The sequence below is a fragment of the Eutrigla gurnardus genome (genome assembly GCF_963514095.1).
Source record: "Eutrigla gurnardus genome assembly, chromosome: 5".
Classification (NCBI taxonomy): domain Eukaryota; kingdom Metazoa; phylum Chordata; class Actinopteri; order Perciformes; family Triglidae; genus Eutrigla; species Eutrigla gurnardus.
In genome coordinates, this window is record NC_139919.1 from 24,922,774 (window position 1) to 24,938,423 (window position 15,650).

At 44.9% G+C, this 15,650-nt stretch overlaps 1 protein-coding gene across 2 annotated transcripts in view; it reads right to left on the reverse strand.

Moving 5' to 3' along the window:
* nlgn3a (neuroligin 3a) overlaps positions 1–15,650 on the reverse strand; it is an 87,109-nt gene that overhangs the window by 20,502 nt on the left and 50,957 nt on the right. The gene's annotated exons all lie outside the window — the stretch shown is intronic.

Here is a 15,650-nt window from a genome sequence, read left to right on the forward strand (position 1 = left end):
GCAAGCGGCGCACCGAAAATAGGACGGATACGCGTCGCCCCTCGCCCTCATTTCTCGGGCCCCGCATTAAAGATTGAGAGCGAGACTCGGGGCCCGGGATGGGATGGGACGGGGCTCTCCGAATGCGATCCCGGGCACCTGACGGGAATTTTTTCGCTGCTGTGTTTTGTTGAGTGTGTGTGTGTGTGTGTACTGTGTGCTGAGAGAAACACAGCTGAGGGATAGCAGCACTGTCACAACAGCCCATCCCTGGAGAGCACTATGTGTGCCTTCCCTGCCTCATGCTTCATACTGTAAACTCCCGTTGAGTCAATTACTGTGACTGACTCTTTAGCCACTTACTATAACTGGACATTGAGACAATTGGGTTATGACATGTCCTGCTGTTTGTCCATCCACGATGAACAAATCAGGTCATCCGGAAATCTCAAAAACAATTAAGAGCCGCTCGTGCATCTGAAATCAGCATCCGGACACCGAGCATCGATCGGCTGCAACAACGGATCTAAATGAATCCATTCAAATTGTTTGGATTTCGATTAGGAAATGCACCGGCTTGCTGAGGTGTTGACTTTAGCAATAGACTTAAAAAATGTGTTGACCTAAGTGTTCATCGGTCCGAGATCATTCATTTCCGTCTCCTCTGAACAAGACTCGCACATTCATCAGAAAAACACATCTCAGCGAGACACGCAGACAGACATATGGAAGAACTAAGCTGTCGACATCCATTCTCATTGTGTCACAGATGGAGAGAGAGAGGAGTGGATGGGAAAAAAGAGGGGGAGGTCATGGAAGGATAAGAGAGGAGGGGAAAGTTAGGGAAAAAAAGCGAGAAGACTCAAAATTCCTCAGTGGGTGCTTTTGTCCCTGGAGAGTATTCAAAGTAGGCAAAGTCTCTCTGCATAAGAAAATGGCACCGCTAACTGTGACTTTGCATTCATTGTGAGGGAGACACACAGGCATTTCAATGCATTGGGTGACTCATGCAAGCATTTCATCTGCAATCTGGGCTGTTCTCGAGCTCAGTACAAAGGCTCTGAAATGATTTCAGAGTGTAATTCCGTTGACTTAAAATTCTTAACACCGAGGACGTGTCTATACGTGTTAGAAACCACAGATTCATCACTGGAACTGATGCATTTCCCCCCCCCCCCCCCCCCCCTCCAGAAGTAGATTTGTCATATTTATTCAACAACAATTTGATTTCTATGTAATCCAAGATAATGATGAAAAACAAAAATTGTATTCTATTTATTTACCAAAAGGGCTTTTGGCAGTTTTATTCTTTATCACAGTTTAAGTTGATGCAGTGAAGAAACAACCACATTCTGACCTCGTCCGCGGCGCTGAAAGCTTCGTTGGCTTTCGGAACGGTTTGCTCAAAGCATTTTCATTTAACTGTATTTTGTGCAGCGCTGTCACCCTTCTATAGGGTCATATTGGCTTATGATGCTCTGCAACTGTGAGTAAATATAAGCCTGTGTATTAGATCTGGGGCCTGAGATGAAATCTAATTTCTGCGAGCTCAGAGAGAGAGATTGCTTGCTGATACGGATCCACATATCCAAGGCCACATCTGGCAGACCCTATCAAATATACATGGACCTCAGGAAATCACGATATGACTGCACTCCCATTATTTCCTCAAGTTCACAACACGTTCGTGTTCCTCGTAAGGGCGTCCCATTCCATGACATTTACTTTGATATTTACCAACTGTGTGCAGCTAAATGTGCCGCAGCATCCATCTTCGGTATCAGCCAACGTCTTTGGGGGCGCCGTCCGATCTCACGAGGATACCATTTAAGAAATGAACATTGTAATGAAGGCAATAAAGCACGGAGATGACTTGGGCTAATATTGAGAAGTGACAGTTAATTTCAGTCATTGGAGAAGCCAGCTGATAACAGATTGATGGTGTCACAAACTGTAATGGACTAGTAATTAATATCTATTGCACAGACTCATTTGGGACACTAATGTATCATATTGAATTCCAGATTACACCAAAAAAAAAAAAACCCCCCCAAAAAACCCAGAGTGACAGAAAACATCTCAATGTCTGGCGCTGTGTCAACCTCATTTCAGACCAGCCGGCCTAATAACAAGGACTATATACATTCTCACAGCACCACTCCAGCCATTTTCAATTTCTGGCAGGCCAGAATGCAGTGTATTTTTACCTACGGGCCTCGCTGTCAAGCTCTGAAAAGGCCAAATGGGTAGTGGTGGACAGTTTCTTCACCACCTCAATATCCAAAATTATGTTGGCTGCTTACATCGGAGTGATGGCGCATGGGAAGGAAACGCAGAGTGACAGGCCGAGGTCCCCGGCGCAAGGGCAGAGAGCTGTGAGCGCCACCATGGTGAGGGCCAGTGTGTCCCCGGCCCCCCGGTAACCCCATTTAATTAATTATTTGTGTGTCTCTACAGAGCACACTGCCGATGTTTGCTTTGAGTCTTTGTGCATTCACACCCGTCTGCATTCTGCCGAACTCTCCACGCCGCTCGTGGAGCGCTGCGACTTCCTCGCCGAGCTCAGAAAGGCATTCAATAGTTGCCTTTCCGCCTCAGCGGTCACACTTCAGATTATCAGACTTTTACATTCAAACCAGGCTGTAGGCATGGAGCATGGAGGGGAGGAGGGGATCACAAGAAACATGTATCACATCGTGTGAGAGAGCACACGCGTTCCTTTCTAATGTTTTTTGTCCTCTTTTTCCATGGCAACATGCCTCTCACTCCAATCTGTCGGTTTCCATATCTCCCTCTTTATTCTCTTTTCACTGTTGTGTCTCTTGCTGCCAGCGCCAGTAGGCACACAGCTGTAGCCACATGAACTCCCCTGGGGTGGCAGGGTATGTGGACTTACATGTACACATGGACTCTGTGTGTGTGTGTGTGTGTGTGTGTGTGTGTGTGTGTGTGTGTGTGTGTGTGTGTGTGTGTGTGTGTGTGTGTGTGTGTGTGTGTGTGTGTGTGCACGTGTGCAGAGCTGGGCCAGTTCAGAATGTGTATAGCAGTGTTTGTGCAACATGTTTGTGCAGTATCGATGGGAGTCTGCAAACATGAGTTGTGTGTTTGTGTTTGTGTGTGTTTGTGTGTGTGTGTGACGGAGTGTGCTCGTCTATCAGTTTGGCTGCATGCTGGCACGCTCCACTTTCTCAATGTCAAGCTAACACATATTCAACAGCAACTAACGTCACAACACTTGACACATATCTCACCCACAGACATTCTTCCCCAGAACACATTCAGAGTGGCATCAGTAAGCCTATTGCCATTACTATAGAATGTGTCACTGTCAGCTTCCATCACCGCACACGGGAATGACACGCAGGTCTGGACTGTAGCACACGGAGGAGAACATGTGGGGAATAATAATCGACATATCAAACAGCTTCCACTCACTTTGAGTTTTAAAGGTAAAGTAATACTCTTTATTTCATGATTAATTGCATTCATTTATATTAATGTGGATTTAAACAATGTAGTACTTCTGGTAATATAGGAAATGTGGGCCTGACATGAGTCTGAAAATGTATCGCATGGGATTTTTTCATAGGAGGACACTTTGACATGAAACAGGAGGGAAAACACAGGTGTAAATAATAAAATTAATGGGGACTAAATTGCACTTAGCAGCTTCGCTTTCAGGGTCTGTTTTGTCATGACGGCTCGTTGTTTTACGACTTAATGGGACACTTAAATAGAACTGAGCCGTCCTTAATGTTATTAGAAACATCTGGGATTTTCCAACTATGACAAGGCAAAATGTCCACCGTGAGAGAGAGAGAAAAAAAAAAAGAGTATTGTAGGTTGTTTATTTTCATTTAACGAGGATGTAGAAGGGAGATGTTTTCACATTTTATTCCCGTTGTAATGAAATGGTACGCAGCTATATGATTACAGCGTGAACACTATGTCTCCATTATTTTATATCTCCCCCAATGTAATAAAAAACATGATATAAAACCAACTGAATGATATACTGTACAGTCAACTGGAACTGTAGCTGCATCATGCTGCCTTTACCGTATTGGCCTATATATAGGACTTTATTTACTTCAGTCATTCGTTCTCTGTCTCCCTCTCTCATAAGACCAGCAGTAGTCAGGAGGGAACACATCTGAATAAACTCCATAAGCTGCTTTTTTCAGAGTGCTGAAAACGATTATTACACACATAATTAAGGTCCACTAAGTTGCTTTTTTTTTCTGGAGCTTTCAACCAAATTACAGGGTCTTCATTCACCCATGGACGAGGATTCTATGGAGAACATTTGAAGTAACCTTCTCGGGGTCCACTTTAAAAACAATTTAGCATTAAATTATTTATATACAATTTCGACACATAACTGTTGACACACACACACACACACACACACACACACACACACACACACACACACACACACACACACACACACACACACACACACACACACACACACACACACACTTTAATAGGTTTGACATTTGAATGCTGCTCAGTTGGCACGTCTATTCATTGCAATATTCCATCTGAAATTCCCCACATACTTTTTACCTGATGAAATATTGCACTTCAATCAACAAAGAATCTCGTTGTCCCTTTTTCCATTTCTGTGCAAAAGTGCATTTTGCATTGACTTGAAAATGGAACCAGTGTGCACAAACGGCTTTTAAGCTCCAGGAAAACTAGTAAGGGGCCCTTGAGTTGGTTGGTTCTGTCTTTTTTATTTCCATATTTGTGGCATTTCATTTAAACATCTATTTTAATGTATTTAATTGGTATATTCAAATGTGAAAATACATTTAAAATAGTGTGTGGACCATATGGATACAATCCAATATAACAGTTAATGTCAGTTTATTCTGTCGTATTGATATTTAATATGATGTAGTACATAAACAGTATGTCTGTTTTTGACAACCGTAGCGAATTTAATATTTGACAAGCCAAGAAACTTCATCACATTGATAAAAAAAAAAAAAAAAATCCAATTTGACAGAAAGCATTACTGCCGATTGATTTGCAACATTAAAACATTTAACACACAGCTCAGCCCACCTCGTCTCATTCAGAGTGCTTCTCATCAACAAACAGTCAAAAGGGGGCTTCGTCTCATTATCGCGCTCGTCTTATATCTGGCTAATATGCTATTATTATTCACAGGTAGGAATATTCCGTGTGCTCTATTCCCCCGAGCACACTTCCACATGACAGCAGAATCTACAGTTGCTGTCATTGAGTGTAAATAGCTGGGAGGGTATTAGTTCTACCTCGCATCGTCTCCCCCCCCCCCATGTCGCCGTGCACTTTGTTTGCCTGCGTTTCTGCATGTGGAATGTTAGCAACTGGCCCGTGTTTATTCAACGAGGCACCTCGATGGCAACATGTTTCCCTCTTTGAATTTTAATCAAACACGGGCCACCCTCTTTCAGCCAGGGATGCGTTCTGGTGGCGGCATGGGGGGGGGGAGGCAGAGTTTTTGTTGGCTCTGATCTGTAGCTGTTCCCATGAACACCATCAGATATTCACAGTGCCATCTCTGATGTCGCAGCTCTCCCTCCTCCTCGCCAGCTTCATCGGTTTTGACACGGAGAAATAGACTGGTGCTTTTGGGTTACTGACAAATTACAGCAGCACAATATATACAGTGTTTGAATAATTTAACAATGTGCCGCTCGGTGGGGGAGGAGAGAAGAAAACCTACACACCAAACTAGCCCCTGCTGTCTTCAGGGTTTTGCAGCAGGAAGCATCGTCTGTCTGTCTGTCTGTCTCTTTCCTGCCTTCCTCTGGGATTTTGTAATCTTGTATCTTTTGTTATCTCTGAGTGTTCTGATACCAAAGATGCTGGTGGCTCCCCCCCCTCCCCCATGTGAATCCCAGGAGCTCCAGGTGAGAGGTCAAGGTGTGCTTGATAGGTAGCGTACCCACAGAGGGAAGGTTTGTTCCACACAGCGCTTTAATAGAGGCCAGAGGGAGAGGAGGAGCAGTGGAAGCTGGTCGGGGCTGTAGCCGAGTGGCGCTGTTTCCCATCAAATCTCCCTCCCCTCTCCTAATGAGCATTCTATTAGCAGCTAGGGGACGGATTTAGGCAGTTAGGCATACGGAGAAGGCTGGCTAACAATGCAAGTGGTTAGCTAAACAGCTGTTCCCTCTCTCCGCTGCCACCTCCCATCCCCAACTAATGAAGCCCTCACCGATGAGCAGGAGTCCCGGGACATGCCTGAGAACACCCAGACAGGGAGTCTCAGTCACGCCGAGGCCCCGCCGCAAGAAAAAAAAATGTATGTGTTGAGGATAGCTTCACCGACAGGACAAGCGAGGCTCCAATTAGATAGTGGCTCTGAGGGGAACCCTAAGAATAGCACGTTGGGCGAGCAAAGACATTTTTATGAGCACTCTGCAAGGCTCCGTGCTCGGAGAGCGAGCGTCTCCTTTACGTTGTTTTTTTTTCTCCCCCCAGAGTGGAAGGCAGCAGAAGCCACGGTGCCTTTCATAATGGATAATAAACAGATCACTGTGATGATTTTTGTGAAATGTTGCAGTGCTACATTTCATTATCCTCCACAGTGCGAGTGGTGTTCGCGGCGGTGGGCATCGATCAAGATTAGTGGCATGCCATATGGGTATGTCAACAACTGAAATACTGCGGAGGACGCGCGCTCTCCAAACAGCCTTCACTTAAACAAGGAGAAATGTTTCAAGAGCGATGCCGATTTTTCATGAAAAAAAACCACAACTTGATAAAGCATCATGTTCGGCGAGCATTCGTCTCGGTTAAACGGCGAGTCTGTCAAAGACGTGATTGTCTGACGGTTGCCCAGGTCACCTTCAAATGATACATGTTTCCTTTGCAGGTATTTTCATTTCGCCTTTTTCAAGCAGTCACTTTAGCCATCAAAGCTGCTGCTGAATCCGAGTCTACACTTCTATGATTTCAGCAATTAGCCTTAAGTGTGGAAATAGGCAATGTTTGGAGTCCTCGTTTTCTTTTTTGTTGTTGTTCATTCTTCACACAGCTACTGTGTCACTGTGCTGAATTATAAACCGCTCATCAAGAATATCTGTGGAGGAAAAGCTCTGCTTTTAGTGTTTGCTTTAATCTGCATTTGTTAGCTCATGGATATCGTGAGAGTCTCAATGGGAGTTCTGTTTCACACCTACATTCCTGCTCGTACCTTTCATCTGACAGATAGAAGCCTCACCGCTTCCTGATTCACGTCGTGGCTGCACTTTTTGTCAGCAGACACTTCCTCAGCACTTCCTGCAGCTGCTTCACAATAAAAGCCTTCAGGCGGCATAATCAATTTTGTAGCAAACACTGCGTTTCTTGTTGCTTTATTGTATGCCTGCCAATCTGTTTCTATGCAATCATATGGGGCCATTACAGCATCATCAACATGTATTTTGATTGTGTATGTTTTTGTTTGTTGAGAAATGAAACAAAAATGGTAAAAAAAAACTAAAGGAATGTTGCATTTCTTAGAAGGGAATTACCCTGTAAATCAACATCTGCTTATAAACTCAACTCACGAAACTCTAACTGCCTAAAATATCGTTCTCTATCTTCCCTATAATTAGCTCCAAATTACATAATTCTTTCGAGGAAACTGCTTTGGAAATGACGGACCCGATGACTTAAGTGTTGCTGTTTTATCTGCCGACATGAAGGTCGTGATGCAGTTTCACAACTCTCTCCACACTGCAAGAACTCTGGCGGAGACATAATGAATTATTTAGATATTATACATAATTAGAATACGCTTATGAAATCATGTGTGTATCATGTATACATTTGACTGTATAATGAACCCCACCAGGACATGGAAATCCCTAAATTTCAGTGTTGCATTGTGCAATTAGACAAAATCATTGGACATTTTCTCATCCTGCAGTTACGTTTTAATATAGTTAATGCTGTAGCCGCTTGGCATTGTTTTGTGGGGAGAAGATTTCTATCTGACTAGGAAAAGCACACCGATCTGTAAAAGGAACCCCAGAGCTGCACACATTCATTACTTTTCTTGTTTATAATCCAACGCCTCTCTATGTCAGACAGCTTCCCACCCAAACCTTTCGAGTTAGTTCGTTTGGAAATGGTGTGAAAGATTCGCTGGCACACACGGTCGGATGATGTGTTGTGTAAGCTAGTTTGCTGAAAGCATAAAAAAAAAAAAAGAAGACTTTAACACTTGAGATGATGCTTAATCTGTAAAATGTAATATTTTCAATTTGTCAAACTGCATTTGTGTGTTTTCATTCTTCGGTCTGCAGCAGCGAGTCGCCTCTTTGTCCAGTTATGCACCAAATAACAGTAACTCAATGTAGAGTTCCTTATCCGGGAGAAAGAAAATTGTCTTCAAGTAGTGAAATAGCACTTTTGCAATATTGTTCTCTGACAGTTGCTTTGGCATTAGAGAGTAGTTCTCTTTTAGCACTGAAAGGGATCTATAGTGTATGTTACCTCTCTAAGCTAAAAATCTATTACAGCCTTGCGGGCCTGAAAGCTAAAGATTTAGTCTTTTTGTCAGGTTACACAATGTCGGCCCTTTATAGTAGAGGTTTCTGCTCGTCAGCATGTTTGCCGAAGTTCCACTCATTGGGGATTTCGTTGTGCTCAGACTATGCAAATTCCACAGCTAAGGCTAATGCATTTGCATTGCCCAGAATTGAGCGTCTTGGAAGGCAGGCTGCACACACACACACACACACACACACACACACACACACACACACACACACACACACACACACACACACACACACACACACAGACGACGGTTAAAGTGTGCACTTAGAGCACATTATGCCCGTGATCGGGATCCAGATGACATACATGAGTTCCGTTCTCTATATCACATTGTTATAGGCTCTCACCGAGCATATCACACCAGCTTAGTCTATAACAAAGTAATTGGATTGATGTTTCTCCTATGCGACACTTCTTATCACACATTGCAAAAAAAACAAACAATTTTCCTTCCAAATCATTCCTGTCTGTAAGCACACAGGCTATAGCAGGCAGACTGTGTAAACACAATGATATATTCCTGGATGCCTGTAATCATGCAGTGTTTTTTCCCCTCTCTGTGCAGATGAAGAGGTTATGCCAGAATTAAGTGAGCACAAACTCATACTTTTTCTATTTTAAAAATAAAAAAAAAACATCGTCCCGAAACATTTTTGAAACACCTGGCGACCTACCGTTCCCTTCCCGCCGCAGAAGACGTATATAGATCACATGTTATGCAAACTCTGGGAAAAACTGATGAAGAATGAGACGTGTGTGTGTGCAGCTCCACCACCTTGTGTTATTTATGCTGAAGCATTGAGCTTCTCTCTCCCAGCAGGGATAAAACAGATGTACAGAAACTGAGCGACTGATCCGGCTCGCCGCAGAGGTGAGCTGTCAGCAGCAACAAACAAACAGTGTGCTCGTGGTCATCGCTGAAGGGCAAAGTTCAGCTAATTACACCGTAGTGGTTCGTCTGGCAGACAAACAGGGAAACAACAATCTTAACAACACATCTAGCCGGCCGCGACGCCTGGTGCAGAATCCCTAATGAAAAAAATACATCCACACGTACAAAACTAAAATAAAAATGTGCAGCGAAGAAGATGGTGCAAAAGAAAAGGTGGCTAGACGTGAAGTAATGTGAAAATAGCGAGTGGTGGCAGAAATTGGGCCCATATGTGTGGAACAACGGGGAATATAGGGAGGGTGAGAGAGAGAGGGAGATGGAGAAGGTGTGAGAGGAGGAGGGAGGTCAGTGGAGAGGAGGGAGGAGGAGGGAGGAGGGGGGGAGGGGGATGAACCCCCAGTGCTCAGCTGTCAGTGCTTCCTCTGCAGGTGGGGCAGGAGGAGTGCCAAGTCCCTCTCTCCCACTCAAACAGACACCCATGCATCACTCTATAATGGATGCTTTACACTGGTGCCAGGGAGAGAAAGACTGAGGCAGAGAGAGAGAGAGAGGGGGAGAGGGGGGGAGACATAGTGAGAAGACGAAAGAGAGACACGGGGGAGGACGGGTAGTAGAGAAAAAAGAAAGGAACTGCTATGGGGAACAGGGAAGAAGGCGCCGAAGAAAACGCCTCCGAGAGTAAGCGGCGGAGTCGGGAACGTATCGACAGTCAGACAGACAGACAGGCAGACAGACAGGCAGACGGAAACCTCCATCAAGTCATTAGACCAATCAAGGGAGGAAACAGACGAGACAGTCTGGGAGCAATATGATGTAGCTATTGGTTTAATTGATCTAAAAGCTAACAGGATCAAACAACGCCACCCAGCCAGTAGCTGCAGCCACTGCCCCCCCCCCCCCCCCCCCCGAACATTCCATTGTCACTGTCCATTAGGAGGCGTATGAATGCACCCCCGACAATGATTTATCAAGAATGATTCATAGGCGGCATCTACCTGAACTAATGACTTGCCAGCGTCTTCACTGGGGGATTGCGGGTCATCAACAGATGACATATTCTGCAGCCGCCTCGTTCATCAGCCGCGATTAGATTCCAAAAGCAATCTCGCCGATACATCACCAGATGGGTCTCACTGTATTGTCTTGGACAATATTGCTGAGGCGGCCCGTGCGTGCCACATGTCGCTCAAGCCGGGGCGAAGGGGGCCCATTCCTATACGGTTACGGATCTACAGATATATACGCAACGCTGCGAGATATCACCTCGGCTGATGGAGACGCGGATTTACGAAGGTACTCAATTATCCCCCCCCCCCCCTCTGCTTCTTTCTCTGACCCGGCGCTCAGCTCTTTAACACCTATAACTCCATGCTTTATAGGCTCAACTACCTGCTGCAAGCAGAGACAGACTGATGGCTGGACTACCTGAATGAACTGCCGTCACCGTTTTCAGGCCATTTGTCAATTCTTCATTCCTCTGCTCTCTTCGGGCTAGGGATAGGTAAAGCTGCCTCACTCTGATGGACAGCCCAACTGGATATTATTTTCTGGAGTGTTACCGCAAACTGGCTATCTGACCTCAGTGGAGTCAGCCCCCCCCCCCCCGTAACACCCCTCCCACCTCACATTACTGCGCAGGACCTCCTTTTTTTTTCTCCTTCTCCCTTCTGCTCAATACAACTTTGGCTCCATTTTCTCTTCGCAACGGTGAGTAGTGATGAGAAAAAAAAACCCTATTTGCCGCCTGAATTAGGCCGTTTACACTTTCTTTCGGGTCCAAATGAGGGTAATACCTTTTAGTTGGTGAGTAATTCCCCCATCTTTAATACAAGGCAATCTTTCTCATCTATACAGAGTGAAAGACGCCGCCGTTCAAAGAGGCCACATAGGCCAGCTGTTAAAAGCAGGTTGATTCCTCCGCCCCGATGGCGGCCGCACAACAAAGACAAAATAGTCAGCGTAAATAAATACAAGAATCACTGCTCCGCAGAGACGGCATCCCCCTGGTTTAATTATCGCTCTTGTCAATCGAGGTGGAAGAATACGGCACCTGACAAGAGCGCGTCCCCATTCTCTCATCTCGCGTCGGCCCTTTTCACACCCTGAGATGCACAGACACCCTTCAGCAAGCAGCCAAATCAACCCTCGAGATGGAGGCATTCTGTTGCCCCAAACACCCAGGTAACTTTACAGTGTCGAGTCGTTGAATGCCTTTGACATCTCAGAAATAGGGTCTATTCAACTTCGACAATTGTCCCTGTTTTTTGTTTTTTTTTCTCAAGCGCGATGCATTTGCACAACAATGGCAGCTGAATCGTGTATAAATAACATCCCAGGGATGTGGTTATGCAGCTATCTTTTCCCTGTGACTCCAATTCACATTCCGGCGCTTGCGAGGTGCCTTTTATTTGATGCTTAAACTCCACGGTAGATGGATGGCTGCTACAGGATGCCTGAGCCTACAGAAATGGAGTCAGACCTCCAGATCTGTACGGTGAGGGCTCGGCAAAGGGGCATTATGGAGCATGTGGTGGGGTGGAGGGGGGGGGTGTGTGGAGCCCTGTGAGCCATTCCACAAGCTGAACCTCCCATGGGTCTCATTTCAAAGAGGAAACCCACACGTGTTATTTTCAAAAGGTCACTGCCAGATGTAACATTACAGTTAAAGCAGTGATGTAGAGTAACACTGAGGCACTCTTCATCTATATGGCCTGTTGGCTCCCCCCTCCCCTCCCCCACCCTGTAAGATAGGGTAATTTGGAGCCGCATTTTACATTAGCCTTAGATTACCTGTCGATATCTCAGGACGCAGCAATGAATGAGTACACAAGTTCTCAAAGCTCAGCACATCCTCACAATTCCCAGCAGCCCCACTACGCCGGCGTTGTAGCCGTTCCCTCCGAGGACAACCGGCAGCCTGCATGTACGTGGTAAGTGATTGTCAGAGCAGAGGTTAGGTGCTTATGGCAATGCGGGCTTTGGATTCCGACGCGGCAGCACTGTATCAGCGAGATGGACAGAGGCCGATTGATTGGAGGTCCAATAAACATCGGGGACACTCTTATTTACTTCCTCCGTAGCTTCACGAGGTAAATACATGCCAGAAAGAGTGCAGAAGTCATTTTCACTTATTTATAGGAAAAAATAAATTAACTTAAAAAAGGGGCCCGGACATCCACGTCTTCTGGGTGTTGTCTTATTGTTACGGTTACTTACAATCCTCCAGATATCAAGCGATGCAAATATAATTATTTAAATTGTTAATATTAATGCACTCCTCTATGTCAGATGTAGTGTATAAAAAGTGCAACACATGATTTAGGGCTGCAACAAACATTTATTTTAATCTTTGATCCATTTGCGAGATGTAAAAATTAATAATTTTATCTAAAAAAAAAAACCAGACAATTTCCCGAAGCCCAGGTTGACATATTAACCGTTTTGTCCGACCAACAGACAATATATTAGATTTATCATCGAAGCCCTCCAGATAAGATAACATTCATATTTGTTGCTCTGGAAGCGGATCATATTTTGACATTTCCAAATTGCTTCAATGATTTATCGATGATCAATTCCAGTTAATTTTCTGTCAACCGGCTAATCAATTAAAGGACTAATCGTGTCATCTCTACACACGTCAGCACTGCGACTACTGTACATGCTCAACATCATAGCTGCTGTCAACATGCATTGAAATGATGTTTGTATAAAACACTATGTCTATTTATGAAACTATGGAGGAAAGGGAAAATAAAAATAGACGGAAGTAAATGAAAATGTCAAATTAAATACACTTTTACCTTCTCCAGGAATGGAGGTATGACGCACGGAAGAGAGAGAGAGAGAGACAGAGACAGAGAGAGAGAGAGAGAGAGACAGAGAGAGAGAGAACAGAATTAAGCCCCGCAGCCCGCCTTCAGTCGTCGCCTCCTGAATCAGCTCCATCAGACTTAGCTGCATCTGAATACTGTTTGTCTGGCATTTTTACACAAATGTGTAAAGCCAGTCAATGTGAGAGTGAAGCACCTTTAGGATTACTGAATCAATTCATATGATTAGCGTGAGAGAAAAAAAAAAAGCTTTTATTTTGAAAACATGATTTTATTTGGGGGTCCAGTCCATGTCCATGTCATGAAATATTCACATTTCACTTTTTTTATTTACCTCTACTCTGTTTTGTTTGTCCTACAGAGGAAAGTTGTATGATTTGGGTTTTAAATTAAATAACAGAACTCAGTGATGAACTGGTGAGGAATAACCTTTTTTTTTAAGATTTATTAAATTTGGTCAATTAACTGCAAAGACACGATCAAAGATCAAAGATCGACTAATCCTTTAACAGCTCTGTTTTATGATTTAACCAACTAATCCTCTAATGAGTGCCGTTCTAAATTCCCGGGGTGCCGCGGGTCATTTCAGTTTAGGCTTTTAAAGCTTTTCTTCTCCGGCCATTTTGCCTTCAGATTCGCCGTCTACACATCCAGCACTCGGCCATACTTGATCATAAAAGACACGGCAGCTTGTCCCTCGCTAGTAATCACAACATCACACTCAAGTCACTCTGACAGAAGCTTTAGTCTCTCGCCCAATCAGTTGAAGGCAACTGTACAGTAATAACCCTACGACATCAAAGACACCTACATCCACGACTGTGTGAATCGTCGGAAATAAAAAAACACAGCAAGTAGTTCACGGCCATCAATAAAGTTAATATTTCAGATTTTATTTGAGAAAAATGTCCTGCCACCCCATTTAATTTTTTCCAATCTCTCTCATCCTCGATTTCTACACATGGCACGGCGCCTTCCCTCGCTTAATCACCGTCGACGCGATCCTTCACTCTAAATGGAATCACAAACTTGTTACCCTTAGCTGAAAACAGAGTACCTGTCACGCTGCCCTCTTAATGCCCCTGGTTCAAGGGGTTTCAGTGTTTGCTAGGTGGTGGTCTTGCATTAAAAAGCCTCGGTGCTCATTGCACCGCCGTAATAAAAGCCAAGCATTTAACATGAACATTTACGGTCCTCAATAACCCAGAAGTCTTAATAAAAATGAAAGCTGACATTGGCATGAGGGATCCTCCACACTAGCTGTCTTTAATGTCCAAGACGTTCCATTAAAAGGGGAGCACTTCCTCAGAAGCGGAGCTTTTATCCTGATTGCTTACAGGAAGAGAAGAAGAAAAAAAAAGAAAACCAAACGACCTTCAGCGGCTCCACAACTAGCCCTTCCCTTGTGTGTGTGCTCGGCGACATGCCGGCATGCACATATGTATCTGGACGGCCGGGAAACGCACACACTTGACATGAGCGTATAGATAAACAGTATGTTTTGTGTCTGTCGCCGAGGCAGAAACAGATACGCATCGACTGCACTAAGAGATTTATATGTACAAATATAGGATGGAGTCATTGGTATTCTCTTCGTGTGCCGATAAGGAGAAGAAAAAAAAAATCTGCATGTTCAATTAGTGCCTGCGCGATGCCAGATAGATAATACATGGAACTGGCTAATGTCCTTGCTTCTGAACTTCTTCAGCTGTTTTCTGTTTGAAGCTCGCAGAAAGAAAAAAGATGTGGACTGAGATTCCCCCCCTCTGTGATGAACACAACTGTTGAGCTACATTTAATAAGCTGGTCAAAAACACTCTCCTGCCGAGAGGGACTGTGCTTTTAATGACCATTCTGCTTCCAAAGTCTCAGATGTGCGGCTAGATTGCTCGCCACGCAGCAGACAAGGCGGCCATCTTATTAATAGCAACACACCACACATGCGGCAGACTAGGGAGCAGAAATCCAGAGAGAGAGAGAGAGAGAGGGGAGGAAGACACATGGAGAGAAAGTGCGTGTGTGTCCCGACTCCCTTGCATGCTTTTGCTGTCTGCGAATGCAGGGAGACAGATGGGTGCAGCGAGGAGGAGATTAGATGGAGGAGGCAGGGCGGACGGACTGGAGGTCTAAAAAATCCAGCCCTCACGAGAGCGCGTCCAGGCCAGCCTCCACTCAGGCCAGCAGGAGGAGGGGGGGGGGTGATGGATGTACACTGTGACCGGAGCCCTCGGCACGCCCACATGAAGACGCCACCAAGGCCAGACCAGAGGAGCAGGCAATCAAAGAGAGAGGCCGGAGGGCTCGGATGATATAGGAGGATCCAGCTTATTAAATAGGCTTCAGGAGGAGCACGGAGCATCTGAAGTAAGTTGTCACTCTGCCACCAACAGGCATAAAAG